This window comes from Aedes aegypti, chromosome 1, assembly GCF_002204515.2.
Source record: "Aedes aegypti strain LVP_AGWG chromosome 1, AaegL5.0 Primary Assembly, whole genome shotgun sequence".
Lineage (NCBI taxonomy): Eukaryota > Metazoa > Arthropoda > Insecta > Diptera > Culicidae > Aedes > Aedes aegypti.
In genome coordinates, this window is record NC_035107.1 from 9,221,106 (window position 1) to 9,239,744 (window position 18,639).

The 18,639-nt window shown below is 39.8% G+C and overlaps 1 protein-coding gene and 1 long non-coding RNA gene across 11 annotated transcripts in view; both read right to left on the reverse strand.

Moving 5' to 3' along the window:
- The window catches only part of LOC5579824 (microtubule-associated protein futsch), a 166,013-nt gene that overhangs the window by 14,572 nt on the left and 132,802 nt on the right, over positions 1-18,639 (reverse strand). The gene's annotated exons all lie outside the window — the stretch shown is intronic.
- LOC110674734 lies at positions 2,615-3,043 on the reverse strand. The gene is made up of 2 exons (XR_002499146.1): positions 2,937-3,043; positions 2,615-2,866 (listed from the first exon to the last, which is right to left on the reverse strand). It is a non-coding gene; the product is annotated as an uncharacterized LOC110674734 (long non-coding RNA).

Below are 18,639 nucleotides of genomic sequence, written 5' to 3' on the forward strand. Positions count from 1 at the left end.
TCTCTTATGAAATGAGGTTCAATCTCACATTGATGTGTTTCATCTGCTAATTTATGGAGTTAGAATACAGTTCTTCATAAAATTGTACACCATTTTTCTCAGAATTCTACTACAAATTATTTACGGTCTACCAAAAAATTCATCTGAATTTCAACAAAAAGTTTCTTCATATGTTTAAACGAAAATGAAATGAGCCTTCTTGTGATAGCGTCATTATTTAGTTTTCAGTTTATCGCATTGGCCATAATAACTATTGGTTTAAAATGGTCTAAATTTGAAAACTAAATCTACAGACTTAAAAATGTAAAACAAGCAAAAACTTCTTCAAGCATATCCTGACAGATTTTTTGAACTGTGAAATATATGATCAGAGATTCTTTCGACTATTTGGCCATTGTGCACCATCAAATCCATTAGTAATATCCTTTCTTCATGTTCCACAGAGTTCACACTGGTTCATATGATGTCTGCATTTTTAGTTCAATTCTATTAATCTGTTAGTTTGGTCACAGACAAACAGACGTCACACTCTCATCGATGTCCATCGACCACCTTTTTAACGGTCGATTTGAATAAATGGTAGGTGGCCAACTCACCACCCGCAGCGCTTGCGTCGTTTTTGTTCGTGTTTGACGTTTACACACTACCGCCACCTGTTGGCCGATCGGCCAAACACACCGATTTTAGCATTGGGCGTATATGTTCTCGCGACTATGATTTTTATCGAAATTTGTTCTAAGTGTTACGTCTGTTTCTCTGTGGTTTGGTGTCAACCAACAGAGATCAATATGATCATTCTGATGCTTTATGGTATCCTTTTGTGTTTTGAAGGCTCAAAATACTAAAACTTAGTACTCCCTGATTATTTGAAGACCTCTATGCTATGAGGATGTCAAAGAAAATATTACAATTATGGACCTCAATCGAAAAAAATCTGAATTTAGTCCAAAAATATCGTAAAAAGGCGAGAGCCCGTTACAAGCATGTTACAAGAGTTTTTGATTAACTTCTACGACAAACAAGTTTTTCAATAAGAAGAAGAAGGAATCCAAGAGGTTTTTTAATACATTACTTGCAACATTTTTCTAAGGATTATTTTTTAAACAGGCATTAAGGCACTTTTTAAAAGCGCTGTTGGATTCCACAGTCAGGCTCGCATTCTGGTAGGGATCAGTGCAAGACAAACACATCGTTTGATCCCTACCAGAAAGCGATCCAGTTTTCGGTAGACATTATCGCTCGTAAAAAGCTGGATAGAACCTACTGAAAAATGATGTATACAGCCCTGTGCGACTTATCGAGGACTACCTGCGATATTGTTATGAAGCTTCTCTTCATTTTAAGTTTGACACAAGTGCTTCAAATTTGATCAGAACAGGATGCTTCAACCCTGGTTCGAACGCCTCCGTACTCCTCCTGATTTGGGTTTTTGTCCTACAAGTTGCTCTTGGTTCGTTAGAACCACTACCGTGTAAAAAGCTCGCTGGGATGTGCATTTATCAGCGATCTGTTTTCCGTGTCTACCAAGGTTGGGAAACTGTGAGTTAGAAGTTCCCAGGTGACAAAACAGCAAAAGCACTGCCATTCAAATTTGAATTTAAATCTTTATACTGTTAATCAACATTCAAAATGCACAACATGTTTTGATTTCCGAGCATCTCAAATGCTTGTATGCTGCCACGAAACTGCTAAGAGAGGCGAATGTTTTCGTAAGTTTCCAAACTGTCAACTTTCTCGATGGCCAACGATTCTTTTGAATGACAGGAAAAGGTATGCCGAGTGTCACGTTAATGCCTTTTTTTTGCAATACCTAGGGGAATTTACGTATTCTCGGCAGTCTATACCGATGCCTCGCTCCGTTTGCAATTTTCTCGGTCATCAGCTGACAAATTACGTGTTTGTCTGTTTACATTTATGCGTTGCTCAATCCTCTATGATCCATACGGACATAACCCAAACAACCAGAAGTCGCATAGCAGTATACGAACAAAGTCATTTATTTGTACAAACTGCATCACTCCCGCACTGCATGGTGGATGAAATCGTTTGATCGCATAGAACGCTATATCATGAGTCCATATGTACATTCCGTTTCGTCCCGTATAATGATACAAAGTAAGTCGGATCAATCCGTAGCAGCTGTCAAAAAAACTTTGTTATCATAAATTAAGTCGCATAAGAGTACATACTAATTCGCAAGAAAATCTACACACCCGCATTGAATGTTATCCCGCATAAACCAGAACCGTACTGGTACAATTTACCAAACTATCCATAACCACTAAAGACAATATCTAACCTGTTTCCTGTAACATCCAAAATAACAATAAACCGACACTACCGCAAACGACTTTTACAGTTCGGTAAATGGTAAATGGGCAAATAACAATGTGGGGAATAGGCGGTTAAGTTATGTAACCATTCAAAAACGACGATTTTCTCGAACAAAATTTGTCGTGGATGGTTTGCCAAAGGGTGGGTAAACCATCCATTTTTTGCCAAATCTAATGTTGGGCAAACAGTTGAGAAATTGTTAAACCATATTTATTTATTGAAATCAAATAATGTATGTGTAATTGTAAACTTTATGGTATTTTAAACGTATGCTGAACTGTTCTATTACATTTATACCATTTAAAAAAGAACGGGGATATTTCTTAGAAGAGGCAATGAAACAAGTAAATAAGTGTGGAAAAACTTAGTTTTAATTAAAACCTATGGAATTACGATTGGTCACGAATAACTTGTTATCACTCGGGACACTGGTTTGATAAGTTGCAATCCAAGCTGCGCGGCATCATCATCATTCCGTCCCGGTTCTTCCGCTTATCACCGTTCCGACCGAAGCAAAAACGGCAGCTGTTTTCTGGAGAGAAACAAACAGATGCACATTACATGATGATTCATGGGATCAAACTTGGGATCAGATTACTTACCAGCACTTCCGAATCCGGTTCTAATAACACGGTATGTTTTTCATTTCAAAGAAAAAAACTACTAAATATAAACTAGCAGGAGCAGAAATAACGAACTCGCGACGTTTTTTATTTTTCTATTTTTCAGACAGCGTGAAAACAAACACGCATGGAAAATTCAACAGAGTGTATGATAAAAAAATTACACACTGATAAAAATCCACACGCTCGATCTGTGTGTTTAAAATTATGGATCGATTCATGAACGTCCATATCGATTTGCTATGATTTTCTTGCAAACTTCGTATGTGTTACACATTAAATTCCTGTGTTTTGCTTCATGGATTGATTCATCAACCGACAACAGGGATTCCATATTTTTTCCACATAAGTTCCCGAAGCTTTCGCTTCAGATTCGTATGTGTCAACCTATGAACGCATAGATCATCACTTCAACACGGATTCAGTGTGTTTTGCTTATGGTTATCTTGTGTCATAATCATCATGTTCAAGTTGGTCGATTCATTGATTTGCGCAATGAGATTGTTATGATGAAATCCATGAGCTATGCTATCGATTTCCATGTTCAAAGCTTCTAAATTGTTTGTGATCAACCCATGGGATGCATAGTGAACTGAATTGCGGTTGGACCTCGTGTCGAACGAGTCATCATCATGCTTCCAAAGAGAAGAAGCAAATTTTGAAGCTGAAAGTGTTAGATGAAAATTTGTGAATTCGATTTTTCTTTTATTAGTGAAGTTGACCGATATACGAGAGTTCTACCTTTCCATAAGAAAACATTGATTATAATGTATAGTTTAGTAGAAAAATCGGATTCCACTAACAGATTTTCCTGGCTTTCAGTTTCGAAAAAAATGGAATATGCTTATCCCTGGCTTCCCAAATTATGGATTTGCGGCGCCCCGCTTGTTACTGGCTCACGGGTTTGAAAAAAAATCAAGAGAGCTTGCGACAAGCAGAGGAGCCTTGGATCCATATTTTGGGGAGCAAAAGTTTTTCTACAAAATTTCTTCTTTCAGTCCCTTGACATTTATGTTCTATCACACATGACTATCTAAAGCTACTACATTTCGAATTCAATAAGCAAATCAGTTGGTTTTCATGATTTAATATTTGGAAATTCATGTTTGTTTCACATGACAACCTAATGTTGATATACATATTATTATACCATGAAATCAATGATGAAATCCATATGGCTACCACACTCAAATCATGTGGTTTTCCTCATTGCGCAAATCTATAAGTAAAACACACGACCTTGACGTGTAGATTTTTCTCAGTGCACAGTAGTTATTTTTGTGTTTTTTTTTAAGGATTTTACATCTTAAAAAAAAAAACAAAATAGCAGCGCTTGTTTTAGTATTGCTATCAAGGGTGAGGAGAAATCTAATTTTTTTCTTCAAAATATGGAACTTCTATAAAATATACTGTGAATTTTATCACGGTGTAAATTTTCTAGCGTGTATCGCTTCAACTGTTTGCCAAACTGTTGCTTAAAAGTAGTTTATAGTTATATATTCATGTGTTTGTGTTGCACAAAAAGAAACAAAAACAAGGTAGATTTATGTTGTAACTGTTTCTCACGACTTTGAACTTCATATCATTCAACAATGTAAGAACAAAATACTAAATTGTAACAATTTTCAATGGCTTTGATAAAACGTTATTTATTGTTTAGAGTTTGAGGTGTCAAAATGTTCGACATAAATGCAACAGTTTGTGATATTTTAACCGTATCAATTACATGCAGCTTATTGTTTGGAAACTAAGGCAAATTGTATTTTTCTATGCGGGATGTTTCATCATATAAAATATGTACGTATATCGCCTCCATTTTCGCACGTATAAGGCACTTTCGCGACATCTTATACGTGAAACTTTGCTCATACAAGCGTCGCATAACGCAAAAGGTGATTTGATTATACGTACATTCTGGTTGTCTGGGAATTGTTAAAAGCTTTTTGGAAACGGTTTTACAACGCTTCGAACAGCTCTTGTCAGTGTGACTATATTGTCGGCTGCCTCGTTTTCTTCGGCAGCTTTCCCATAAGAACTGCAGACGAATCTCATCGGCAGCTCCGAATCAGCTGCGTTTTAAGGCGAATTCGTTTGAATTGATCACATCTTTGGCGAAATTGTTTTTTCAGTCTCGGAAATCGCATCAGTGGAAAGCTGACAAAACAAAGAATCATCTGAATGTTTTCATTGGTGTACCGATAGTAGTCTAAAGGTGCCGAAGCCGAAAATTACCCTATTTCATTCGATCACCTAAGCAACAAATGTTTGTGAAGCAGGAATGAAATCCTGTAGAAGCAAAGTTCAAGTGCAGCATTGAAATCACGATCATCGCACCACCAATCGACACTCAGGGATCGTAGGCTCGAATCCCAGAGGGTTAACAAAATGACGAGTAGGACATATCAACAAATCATCTTATGTCAAATTCGTTTTTGAACCTAGGTTGGAACTGGCGCAACCCGTTCTGAATCACAGTTTCAACCCACAGTTTATGTGTTGATCACCGACCCAGTTCCTAAAAACGAAAACGCCATTAGAATAAAGGCACCAGCGATGTGACACGAAGACAAGAACAGTTACGAACGAAGGAAGAAGGAGAAAGATATGAGTTTTGTTTTACCTCACGTGAGACGTAACGTTCTAGACGTTATATTTTTCGACAACCATTCAAGCAGCCGTATATCGGGCCAAAACCTGCATTTTGGTAGCATTTAAGGCGCATACATGTACCTGCAGTAAAGGCGCATATATTGGCGATCAAAAGTGAGGTTAGGTTACGAAAGTGTTTCAAATTGTCTGGGTGTCTGTGCCTTAGATTGCAAAAATCTTGTCAGATAAATGATTGTGTTGATTTTTCTTCCAAAGTTATCACCAGAAATGTTGATTAGGATGCACTATTTAATCCCTATTCTAGAAGAGCATTTTAGCTTTGCGTTAGATCACCAATGCCTTTCTAACAGATGGCGTCCCTGACCTATTTTCACAACAACATTTTCGTGATCTTTTTGCTCTAATTTCCATAATTTTCAGTCGATTTCAATAAAATTTTGGTACAACTGCACACACGTAAAAATTGGACTCGGAAGAAAGGCGACACTTTATTTTGGGTGTAACTTTTTTATCGCGTGGGTAAAAATTGATGAAACTTAGATAACAATTGTTTAGAGTGTTATGTTTTTGTGTACAACACTTTATCGCGATCTGTCAAGTAGCTTTCAAGATGCATTCGAAACAAGATGTTTTACGCCAGCAAATCTGATTGATAATCCTGGTCAGACGCACAGATGGATAGGCAAAAGGCTTGGAATCCACCATTCTACCGTGTCCCGCGTTGTGGAGATGTTCGAGGATACCAAGACCATCGCGCTGGAAGCTGCCGAAAACCGAAAACGGAATACCCAGAATAGGCGCGGAAGATAAGGCAGTACTTTAAGAGTAAACAGAACCTTTTCACCCGAGATGTGGGCAAAAGAGTCAATTTGTCGAAGTGGTTCGTCCAGCAGACCATGAAGCGGGATGGGCTACGTCAGGAAGGTGCCAAACCGGGTTGACAAGCAAAACACGGTGGCCAAATTGCGTGCGCGGAAGCTGTATCGTGAGTGGCTAGTCATGGACGACTAATCAAACATCAAGGCGGACACCAACCACGGCCTCGAGTTTTTTGTCGGTACGTCCCGCATGGAGGTTCCGGAAAAGTTCCGGAAGAGAATGATAGACAAATTCGCGAAGAAAAACCTGTTGTGGCTGACGATCTGCGTGTGCGGAGGAATGCTTGCAGAAGCGCGTGTTGCCCTTCCTCCGCTCTCACCGTGGTCCCACGCTGTTCTGGCCGAACCTCGCTTCGTGCCATTACGTCAAGCCTGTAATGAATTGGTACGAAAGAGGCCAACCCGCCAGATACACCAGAACTTCGTCCGTTCGAAATGTGTTGGGCGATAATGAAGAAGAAGTTGAAAGTTTTAAAGGCAAACTGGGAGAAATTGTGTAAGAAAGATGGGCAAAGCCTCATCCAAGATCTCAATGTTAAGAAAAATGTACGAGCATACAGCTTGGGGTTGGACATCTAATGAATATACCAATTCAATTATTTCAAAACATAGTTAATTAATCCCTGAAAATTTGGGAAGTATCCGATTTAAAATGAATTTTTTGGGTATCATTTTTGCGTGTCTCATTTTTTCCGAGTCCAGTCTACTTGTAATTGATCGTATGTTACAAGGAATCATTGGGTATGCATCGTGTCGCATGATAGGTTTTGCAATCATCGGATTAACGTCCTTTTCCAGGGTTTCGAAATCCATTCTAGGGTATTCCGGAAGTACTTGCAGTCTGTGTTGCATACAATTACAAAATATGCATTATATTATACTTCTGTTGTGAAATCTTGAAGATTGATGTATCGCATGTGCTGATCAAATTTTGGTCTACAACTGATGCTCCAGGAACCGGTTCCAGGGAACCCGAAACCGGTCAGAATTGTTTCAAATGAGTTGGAATATAATGAAGGTTTATGATTCAGTTACAAATACTGTAGTTTTGTTTAGTCCGTGCAAAATAATTATGAAAATGTCTCAAATGACCTTCGGACAGACCCCACGAAATCCGGAAACGAGGTTCCCAGTATATAGATAGTTTTTATTAACATAATCTTGAAAAAATTCCCAGATTACTTTGAAATTTCTGGTAGGGATTAGGAGACTTCTATCTTGTATACATAATTCTCACTACTGTTCCGCGGCTCGTCGTAATACAACCTTCACCTTTCAATCGCCGCTTGTTCATCCATTGGAAACGATCTTTTGAATCATAATTAGATTAATAACCCTCAATTCTCTTCAGAAGCGTACTTCATCTAAGCAGGCTTTGCTTGTCAGACTCAACCCTTACCACGATGTTGACATCATTGGGCTTATGCATTACACGCAGATAACAATCTCATTTCTCGTCGTTTTCTATCACCGAAAAAAAAATATCTATCCCAACTGGGAAAAAAAGGGAAAGACATCAGCCCAGCCGTATATTCATCCGAACTGATTACATTATATCCCCCGTGTGTCCCACGGGCCTAACCAGCTCACCAGGGCAGCGGCGGCGGCGTGTAACGATGATGTTTGGTTCGAGTTGAGCAGACAACAAGCCGGAGAAGAAATTGCCGGTAATTAGATGCTGCCCGCATTAGGCTGGCCTTCCGTCCCACGATGGAGCCGTTGGAAAAGTTATGACATATTTATTTACTCGCACCCTACAGAAAGAAGATGTTCCGTTTTGGAACCCGGTTCATCATGGGAGCCGGGAAACGATACTTGATGAATATTCATTGCGCTGTCAGCGCCTACTACAACTAGCTCGGTTTTCGGCCTAGTCATCGCCATCGTCGTCGTCGGAAAACGGGAATATCCTTCGGGGAAGCACGTCCCTTTGCTCCATGCGGAGGGATTAAAAAGGAGCCAGGAAATTGGCGACGGTCAAATCTTAATTGCATCTTGTCGCCAAGCCCATCCCCCTTCCTTGTCGGACATGAATTTTTTGCCCTACGTGCCGTGCCGCTCGATGTTGTGATTCATTCAGATCCGCGAGGTGGTGGTTCTTTGCGTGTGGATCTGATCTTGATCTATCTCTCCCTCGAGAATCGCGCCCACTGAAGGAGATCGCAGAGGTGAACTTGGCAATGACTGCTATAGATATGCGCCGACTTTTTGGTGAGTAGTAGGCGGTGAAGCGACGTCGAGGGGTGAATCGGAGAAGCACCTTGCTTTGTTTCGGAAAATCTCCGCACTGTCGGAGAGCGGTTAATTTATTTCGGGCTGGAACGAGTTCACGGAAGCTACCACCAGATGCCGGGTTCGTGGATTGCGAACGGAAGGAAGCATGGCGGCGAAGAGACTCTGTTCCTCATAGTGGGTGACGCGTTTTCGTTTCTGATAGAGATGGCAATGCGGAACTGCAGTGTGGATGACTTGGTGTGCTGCAGGTTTCGGGTGTTGCAGTGTTGTTCTGCTTTAGATGACCCGATGAATAGCATCCACTAAGATTTCACCTCAAGGTTTTTATTTAACGTTAGTTTGTGTCACACTCATAAACATTTATGAAACAATATTATTTTTTCCACAAGTTTTCAAAAATTATTGGGAAAATTCCCGAAATTCAATTTTTAATGATTTCGGGAGACTTACGCCTTCGGCACCATTTGACTATTATCGGCAATCAAATTTCAAATGCCAAATACAAAGTATTTTTGTATAAAATCACACCAATGAAAATATTCAGATGCCTATTTGTTCTGTCAGCTTCTCACTGACGAGATTTCCGAGACTGAACAAACAATATCGCCAGAGATGTCATCAATTCATTTGAACACGCTCCAAAATGCGGCTGATTTGGAGCTGCCGAAAAAGTTCGCCTGCAGTTCTTATGGGAAAGCTGCCGATGAGAGTGAGGCTGCCGACAATAGTCACATTGACAAGAGATGTTCGAAGCGTTGTAAAAACTTTTGCAAAAAACTTTTAACAAGTCTGTCGATGTGAATCGATAGAGAATTGAGCTGTGTATAAATAAGTAGATGAAAAAACCGATTTAGTACTATACCATTTGATTCCACTAGAGTTAGTATCCTTTGACAGATACGCGTATTTCGACCTCAACTGTAAGGCCGTCTTCAGTGTCGTGTACTAGACTCGACAAGTTAAGTTCTAGTTTAATTCTAGTCCTTTATGATCGGACATGGCCGAAATCTATGCAAGATTCATGGTTTATTAAAGTGTCATCGTGTCAGACGACATTCGTTTCACAGTTTTTGTGTTTCTCGATGTTAATTCTACCGCTCGTGCTGTGTTTGAAAAATGAGAGATTTCACTGCTGACCATGTAAGCGAAACGAACGTCGCGAAAAATGTCGAATGTTTGCAGCACTGGTTTGGAAACATTCGTATAAAATCAACGACATCCCAATCCATTCGGAAGATCAAAATTTTCTCAATTGATAACTGTGGATGTGATAACTGTGGATGTGCTCTTAGAATAATAAGCTGGATAGCAGTGGGGACGCAATACCAAGAAGAAAAATAATAATAATAATAACTAAGAAGAAGTAGTCGGAATAACGGATCAGAAGGGAGTTGAGTGGTGTGTTGAACGATCTTGTAAGTGGTATAGAGGTCTATCCAGCTTTTTTCCTGACATTTCTTGTCTGCACTATATTTTTTATAGTTCGATCGAAGCAAGCCTCGTGCAAGTGAAAAAATAAATTGTTGACGATGTAATCTCAGATTTGTTCGCCTTTGTTTTCAGGATCTCGAAATTTGAAATATGTTTTCCTATTTCTAGCAATTGAATAATCCTTTTTCAGGTAAATGAAGTACAATGGATAGCAGCTAATCCATGCCAATAGTGGCTACGAGCTGAAGTGACTTTATGCTGGAATTAATTCCTTTCACGTTTGAAGTTGTTTTTGCGATTAACACACTAACAGAATTTTCCAATTCAAGAGAGTCATTCTAATCCTTAAAATGTGCTGTGTTGTAATGCCATTTTGTCGCATTCTTACAACTGCATTAGATAATTTTGGGATGGCTCATTTAGTTTGAAGAGTTGAAAAGTATTTGACCTAGGGATTTGGTTGATAACCTTTGGAAGAAAATGCTTCCACAGCGCTAATAAATAAAGTACTTTTTCTGTGACTGTGTTGTTATTCTAGACAGACCAAGATTGCAACTTCAACTATCTACATACAAATTATTATCAACTTGCTTTTGTTATAATCAATGTAGCATTCAACCAGAATTTTCGAGTCTGTTTAAATAATCCAATAAAGCCATGGAAAATGCGTCTACTAAACATTAAGCGAATTATACTGTTGAGATTGTAAGGTTTATCGACCTATCATTAAAAAAACGGATTACAAAGTTGACAAATTGACTCAAAAGTAGTCAGTAGTTGAAACAAATTCAACGTCCCTTTGCTCTTTTTTCTTCACTGTATGAAAGAGGTGTGAGATATTGATTACACAAAGAGTTGCCGTATCGATAACCAATGTTCTGTGTTGGAAACTATGAAATAATTGATTTTGATTCCTAATCCAGGGATATTCGAAGCACCGTCAAAATTTTCTCACAAGTCGACTGATAACGACGATTCCTTAAATAGGGTACCTAAAATAATAAAATTGAATGCAATTATAAGAATTATTATGATGCACATGAGAAAATTTGAATACTAAGACATTCATAACAAATGAGGCGAAAATGTTTGACAAATGGATCAACAAACGCAATTAACTGCCTATTATGATTAAACCATAAAAACTGTAGGCAAGAAATGTCAAAACCAATTCACCCCTCGTTGTTTCATAGCTAGCGTAAAAAGCTGGATAAGTAAAATGCCACAAATTCCAACGCCTGAGCAGTCTTACACAAGTCGGTTTCCTTAGAATGAAAACGTATCGAAGTTTTTTGGACGTCTTTTGAGTTTTCGATCAACGACCGTCCAACAAGTGACTGCTCGGCAGCAATTCTGTTTATGCTTACCGTCTCACAGCAAACAAAAGCAATTTTGTGCACAGCAAACAAAAAAAAAAATATCCGCATTGCATTAGTACGTCGTCACCGTTGTACTAAATTCACTCGGTTCAAGAATTGTGACACTAGAGCGGGGCCTGAAACGGCTGTCATCCACGAACAACTGGAGTGAAGCCAAGAATTTGGTGCTAAAGAAGGTGCTGGTTTGACAGCTCGTCCAAAAATACCGATTAAAGCAAAAAAAAAAAAAACTCTCGTTTTCGAATGCAACATTTATATTTGACTAATCATTCGGATGTTAAGTGCATATCATTTTATGCAGTTTTCTGTAGTCGCAAGCTAATTTAGTCACATTTTATTAGGCATAATGATAAACGATTATGAATAGTATTATTTTTTCTCATGCGACATTTGTCGCTACCGTGCGTGGTTTTGATGGGGGGAAAAGCCTAATTTTGGTTACACAACACTAGCGCCACGCAGATAGTGACTAGCATCAAGAACTAGCTTTTACTTCAGGGGGTTGGCCTGAACAAGTGGGGAGCATACAGAAGCGTGTCCCGATCAAGTGTAAAAAATCTTGAACCGAGTGAATTTAGTACATTGGTCTATCACCATGAGCGTTCCAAACTTATCGATCAGTTATCAAACGTCAAAAAACCAAACTTCAGATAGTTTGATCCCTACCAGAAAGCAAACCAGCTTGAGTTGACCGCCGATAAAATGCTCCGTAGAGGAAAAATTTCGGTAACTTTGCGCTCAGAACATTTTTCGCAGGCGGAAATGGGTTCGGCTTCAACTGTCAACGTGAAAAAGTACAAACATCCATAGATTTTGACATTTTCAAACGGAATAATGGGAACACTAGTGACATTCGTCCTATGTAATCTTATATCTTTATTAGAATCTCGACTATTCTTAAGCCCCAAGATTTTACGTCTTATTGGATTTTGTGTCATTCATTTTCAATTCATCTAGCTTTTTTACGCAAAACAGTCGAAATATCATTCGAGCGTCACAAACAGGCACTGTTTAGGCAACCAGTTCTCAACTTCCAAAACAATTGCTACGGAATACCACCTAGCAATCTTCAGCGGAGGTAAACATCTTGAAACAAAATCCATTTGGCCAAAAAATTACTGAAATTAGCGACGCATTAAACCCCTCATTAACGGCCAAGAGGCGTAGCGGCGGTGCGGCACCATTTTAGCTCGCTCCGTTTGAATCCCAAAACAGAAACGCGCGGACAAATGGGGCGGCGGACTTCCTGATTGAGCGATTTTCAGCCTTTTTTCCGCAATTTTCTATCTGGTACGATTGCTAATAAATGTAAGAATTTCGAATTCCAATATTATTCATTTGATGAAAAGATACTCTGGAGCTGATTGGCTCACGATGAGCCACTTTGACACAACGCTCAATTCTTTCCTAATTAATCTCTTGTCTTTCAACAACAACAGAACTGCGGATCAAATTTTGAAGGGAAGCCCACTAACTGGAAGCAATTGAATTATGAGAACTTTTGTTCCCACAATAGAGCCATCACTCATTGGTTCGCTCTGCTTTACACATCCATGCCTCATCCATCCTTCCGTCCCCAAATAAAAATGTCAAAAACCCCATTTCAACCGTTGGTTGGTTGCTGGACCATCAGGGTGCGACGAAAAACAAAAAGACGACACGCGGATGACAACTGTGAACGCGCGGCCGTTCATCTTCCGCGTTCGCCCCTCGGACCTGGCGGTAATTAGATTGTGTCGCACCCCTCTCTGTATCGCCCATCGCAACATCAGTAGGTAGTAGTAGGCCATGGGATGGCTGCGTCGCTCCGGTTGCCGGAGAATGTTAACGCGATTGCTGCGTCTAGCGGAACAGTCAGTCCACGCGGACCAGCACCGGCAATTTGGGTCATCTTCTTTCTTCTGGAAGCTCGCGCGCGCGTGCATTCACTCCGCGTCTTGGTCGTCATGGGCCTGGAACTGGACCCGGATAGAGAGGTTCGGTCCGGCCATTTCCAGTTGGGTCGTTTACCGATGTGTTTACCCAGCAATCACACACCGAGACTTGAAGAAAGCTTGAAAGTTGAAGTTGTCATTGTTGTTGTTGTTGTTGCTGCTGTTAATGACAACGACGAGTGCACAAGAATGTTCTTCTTCCCACTCAATCACCCCTCGTCGGTTGGCCACATGGCCAACTTGGATCGTGCAGCAGGTTGACAGGTCGTTGTCATTTTACACAAACAAAACCTACTTCGCCGTCGTCGCTTCGGATTCCCAAAATTTTTTCGATGGTTTTATACAGAAGAAACAAGTGCACTCTGTCACTTATGGGCCTGGAATTGGGGGACCACGACAGGAAGCCCACGGTTTTGTTTGGCCAAGCCATCTCCCTTACTTAAACTCATTATAATTGCCTGTTTCCTCTGGATGGGTCATTGCCTTGACATCATCTTACGGTAAAATAGTTGTAATCAGTGGGTTTGATTTACAGCAGTGGTTCCCAAACTTTTTGAAGTTGTGACTCCCTTCAAGGTTCTACAAACATCTCGCGGAAAATTATTTTTCTTGAAATGAAAGTGTATGAAACTCTCCAATAAATCGACATTAAAGGGCCCATGGAGTGTGATAATTTTGACATCCTTCCAAGCACTATTTCGCTGCGACATTTTCACACAATAGTGTTCTAAAGCCCTGTCCCAATTTTAGTACCAAACGCTTGAGTTTAGGCCAAAAACACATGTTTACTAATTTTTTAAATGCTCTTTGTTGGTTTCCAGCCAAAAAACATTTTTGTCTGATTTTTGAGATTTTGTCGCACCCCTTGCTTTAAACTCAAATTTTGGGTGTATTTTATTCTCCGTGTCCCTTCCGAAATGTCAGATAGGAACAACCTCAGTGTAGAAACGTTTAGCCCTTGTGGCGTTTTTGTCAACTACGTTAACGTCAAACATGATCAAAAGTGTGAAGGTTCAAATTTGGATCCATTTTTTAAAATTAAAGTTGAAATATGATGTAGCCGTTATTTGAACGGGAAAATTCGCCAAAATGGTTGCAAGAACACGATTCATCGTGTTATTTATTAAAAACAAGTTTTTATCAAAAATTTGAGGACCATATTGCGCACAGAAAGACCTGTTTAACTAGATATGCTAACTGGCCAACTGTCGAAAAGCTGAAACAACCTATCTTATGACAGACCTTGCATGTATACATTTGCACTGCGAAATTCTAGGCGAGATTCGACTGTGATAATAAGAAATTTGGGGTGAGTCTAAATGGGTGCAAAAGTCGCAATATATAACACAAAACCATTGCAAGGGACCATCGAGGTAGCCATAAAACCCAACTTTAACTATGGTTCTCTAACTCGATATCGAGATTCGAAATGTCGAGTTAGGGAGAGTTAAGCTTAGTGAAGAGCTCAGAAGGCTCTGTCCCCAGAGGTCCGCTAACCACCGGTTGAGAAACCCTGATTTACAGTTGTTCTTTTTCCATCGATTCAGAAAACTTCATGAATCGCTGTGGTCAGCTGATACCGTCCAAAATCCAGGACATCCAACTGGACTTGGGTGTGGAATCGCGAACCGAAAAAAAAAAACAATTGGATTCTCTCTCTTCTCGCCTTGGGCCGTTGATGGTAATAAGTGGCACAAATCACCAAAACGATCAGTTTTCTTTCGACGCGGTTGCCATGCGGTTCCCATGGCTGCCCACGCAAAAAGCTGTGATTGGTGGCGCGTAGCCTACTGGATTTGTGGATTCGAGTCAGATGTTAATCAAGGGAAAAACGGTTTCTGTGGAATAAATATATTGTTTCGCTGATTTGGTTTCGTAAAATTGTAACTGTTCCACGTGGTTTGCCGAATTTGTCGATTCGGGGAAATGAAATTTGTCGCAATTTTAATCGATAAGAGCAATCCCATTCCTCAAAACTTGTAAGGAGTTGGCTCGCGACTCAGAATTAACTCTATCATCGCTCAAATTGAAACCAGGAAGTTGGCGTTGCGTTGAATCGCCGCAACGCCCACCTTGGCTCGTTACTTGGCTCTCACGGTTCTTAAAGGTTAATTGTCCGCAGATTTCGGACCGCCTCGATCATTGGCTAGCTCATCAACCGAAACCGGTGATTATGACATGATATGTAATTTGTAGTAACCAGATCTGCGTTGCGGGATTTATAGATGGACATCGGAAACCGATCAGTCAGTTGTAGGTATGTGTGATGAGGATCATCATTTTCCCCCTCAGAGGGTAATTGTTTTCATGAACTTTCGAGTTTCGAGTTTGCATTTGGGATTCGTGGTGGATGATAGTTATGCGTCATTGCAGTGCACTGTGTGCGCGGATCGCGGCTGGCCGTGAGTCACCATAGTGACGGAGCTCTCCGTGCACCACGAGGTGGCGGCGCTGACGTCAACTCTAAATAGATTATTGCATTCGCGCGGTTCCATTAGCGGCCTGTCCGGAATCCAAAGCAGTTTTCGCGGAGTTTTTTTTTTTTTCTTCGCCGCTTGCTGTTCCGGGGCCGAACTGTTCTTGGGAGTGTAAAAACACACATTTTGACAACGGTTTACCAATTGGAAGTGGTTGACAGCTGGCAATTTGTTGCACCCAAGAAATCTGAGCAATTGAACGACTTTTTGATGGGTTCCATTTGAATAATCGCGGAATAAATTTGGATGTGCCTTTGAGATTGTTCACTGTCCAAATGGGTGATGTAAACAAGACATTTTTGGTTGCTGAGATCATGATTTTGGCGTAAATTAATTTAGTCTTGAACCTCAGTTAAGTTAGTGCGATTGAAGAATGCCTTGACCATGGGTGAAGTAGCAAGCACTGATTCTATGATGAATTTTAAATGAGAAGGATATGAGGACCGTCCGATATTCGAATCCAAAGGGGCAAAACTCACGATTCTGGCCAATTAGAAGAATGGTGGCTTCAATAAAACCATTTATTAGGTCAATACTATCCTGTTGAGCCTTTTTTGGATACAACTAGGTCATCCAGGGTTCGGAAATTCAATCAAATTCTTGATTTTGCAATACAGTTTTATGAAGGTTTGGGTATTGCAAGGACTTCAAACATGTTAGGGCTTAGAATCTGCAAGGTGAATCAGTGGTTTATTGGTAGATTTCAAAAACGGCACAGACCCTCAATATTTCATACCAGTAAACGGAATATTGCAGTTGTACTGATAGTTCAAGAAATCCATGATATTTATGCTGTTGAATCTACGAGTTTAACCAGTCGTATATTGATGGTCTTCAAAGAAGGCGCTACCTCTTTCTTTAGAAACGCATAAAGCAGTTGGGAAAAAAATACATCCTTAGACATAAATCTCTCGATAAGTATGAAGTCCCGGTCTCTATTATCAGCAGGAAGCTGACTGAAATACAGGCACTCTCAATTATAGATAGATATAGATTTGGTGAGTGATAAATAATTGTGCTATATTGAGCTAAATTGATCGTGAAACTTGGGGATGCGTAGCTGTAGTGTAATTGGTGAGGCGCCCGTGTACTGAATAGAAATTGTGGGTTTAATTCTGTGGGTTTGATCTCTATCTGTCGATATTGAATACCTTTCCCCTAAAAAGTTGGAATTAGACAAATCTGACCTTCATAGAAGCTTGGGTGTCGTTAAAATTTTGTATGAAAGCCTCAAGATATCCATGAAAATGTAAACATATCTACAGAGGAATACACGAGGTCAGAACATCTTTGAACCTTTAATTAATCGTGTTGTAGAATATAACGATCGAAATTTCATAACGGTTTGGAGCAGTAATGGTAATTTAAGATCGCTAAAATAAGTCCGTTACGAAGTACTTGAGCACTATCAAGCTTTGTGTACATACACGTTTGATAGAAATGACGTACATCTGTAGAGGTCAAAAATCAATTTGGATTTCAGCACCGTAAATATTGAAGAAATTATGTTACTCTTAACGTCGAGTCAAGAAATCATTCGTCTGTTTTATAAACCACCAAAATATCAAAATCTGAATTAAGGACGGATTGGGGCAATATTTGGCGACATGCCTGATATGCCGTTATCTTGAAGATTTGATTTTAAAGCCTGATTCGCTGCTGACAAGTAATTTCTCGGCCTATCTTGATGCATGGAAAATTTCTGCAAGGAATCGCTCAAGAATGCGCTTTTTTTCTGATCGCAGTACGCAGTTGAAAAGAACTGTCAGTTCAAATGGGAGTCGCTGTAGAAAATTTCTTCTAGGAATCGACGAGAAATTTCTTTAGCGATTCCTTTTGAGTAGCAAACCAGGCTTGATGTGTGGTATGCACCTGAAACGTAAAGCGCTCAAGTAAAATTTGTCCTTTTAACCAAAGTAATTTTGACAGCTGATCCAGTATGAGCGAAGTGTCACTTTTACTTGCGGAATAATTGAGCGGCACATTTCTCCGTACGGAAAAGTGACAGCTCCATTTGATTTGTATGGCAGGCGTTACCGACGTTATGAAATCAGCTCTACTTCTCATCAGCGTATAGCTCAAGTAATTTCGGTAGAGGAATCATTCCTTGACCGTTACTTGTCCAATCTTTTTGCACATTACTTATGATCAGCGTACCGGCCATTACAAAGTATGATTCGGACACTCGCAATCATTTTCCGTGACTTCTGGATTATGTATTGGAGTACCTGTTGAAGTCCTTTTGCAATTGTCACTGGAAGCTTGAAACTATTGCTTATATAGGAAGAGCAATCGCGTTGTTAAGAATGCTTGTCGAAGTCTTTGGAAATATAACCAAATGGTCCTTGCAATTCCGACTGTCAGACGATTCTTAAAACAATTATTTCAGCATACAGATGCTTTTGCTGAAGTTTTGAAAAACATTTGTTTAAAATTGATGAGAAAAGAAACACAAAAATCATTGACGATCTATGCCACGGTTTTTGGATTCCAGCCTCAGAAAAAAAACAACAATTTGCTGTCAAATGTTGGTCCTTTAAAAATAAAAAAGTCAAAATTGCAGTTTGTGCAATTGAAATCGACGAATCCAGATTGCTGGCATTTATCATGTTGTTGTTTCTTATTTTTCTTTTATCTGGCATTACGTCCCAACTGGGGCAGAGCGTCTTTCTCAGATTTGTAGAACACAACTTCAATGCTACGCCTCCTAGTGACAATGTTTTGAATTAATACGTTGT